The sequence below is a fragment of the Geospiza fortis genome, unplaced genomic scaffold, assembly GCF_000277835.1.
Source record: "Geospiza fortis unplaced genomic scaffold, GeoFor_1.0 scaffold190, whole genome shotgun sequence".
NCBI lineage: Eukaryota > Metazoa > Chordata > Aves > Passeriformes > Thraupidae > Geospiza > Geospiza fortis.
In genome coordinates, this window is record NW_005054328.1 from 4,778,255 (window position 1) to 4,779,094 (window position 840).

Sequence of the window (840 nt, forward strand, 5' to 3'; positions counted from 1 at the left end):
GCCCTCCCCTCCGTCCGTCCTGCGGGCTGCCAGGTATGACCAGCACCCTTCCCGGCGTCGGCCTCTGGGCAAGGGCAGCCCCCAGAGACCTGGGCGGGCAGGAGCGGAGCTGGGGACGGGGGCTGAGGGGCACAGGGCACTGCGAGCTAGCCAGCGTCTCTAGGGTGATAGTTTTCTTGCGATGTTATTCTTCCTACGCGGGTCGTTTTTAAAAAAAATGATGGGGTTGAGCGATGTCAGTACCTTGAGCTTGGCAGATGAGATGTTTTGTATGAAGTCCTTGACTCTTTAGCCTGATGCATATATTTTTGATAGGACTAAAACGCCACGCGTTTATCTGGTCCTTGTTTTTTCATATTTGAAGCCGGTTTCACAAGACGGCTTAACAGGACTGAGGCAAGGGGAATATTTATTGGGTTTTCGGGGGTTTCTCTCTGTGCTGTGCCTTCTGCGGGGAGCAGACAGGGAGCCTCTTCACCCTTCAAAACGAACTTCTTTAATTCTGATTCATCCCCTCAGTATTAGCGCTACCATCTCCGCTCTCCTCTGGAACTGACACTAATTTCATCCAGATTCGTCACTGCTGGAAGCAGATTTATCTTGGAATAGCAAAAAATAAAAGTGCCATGCCAAGGTATTTAACTTTCAGGCTTTGTAGAGGGGGGAAACTCCCTCGGATCAGGCGCGGAGAGGCAGAGCCTCTGCGGAAAGCAAGACCAGGGAATGCCTAAGGAGAGATGAAGGCTTACTCCCCACATCCTCCTCTTCTTCCAGGACAGCCCTGGGCTTTCACGCGCGAGCACCCAAGGGCGGCCGGCAACAGCGGAGAGGGCAGAGGGA

General features: G+C 53.3%; 1 protein-coding gene across 3 annotated transcripts in view; it reads left to right on the plus strand.

Annotated features, from left to right (window-relative positions):
- PRSS35 (serine protease 35) overlaps positions 1-840 on the plus strand; it is a 38,563-nt gene that overhangs the window by 31,028 nt on the left and 6,695 nt on the right. Inside the window, exon 1 of one of the 3 annotated variants that reach the window (XM_005421163.3) lies at positions 1-33. The exons of the other annotated variants lie outside the window; for them this stretch is intronic. The gene's annotated coding sequence lies outside the window, so the exon portion shown is untranslated. The remainder of the gene's footprint in view (positions 34-840) is intronic. 3 annotated transcript variants of the gene reach the window in all.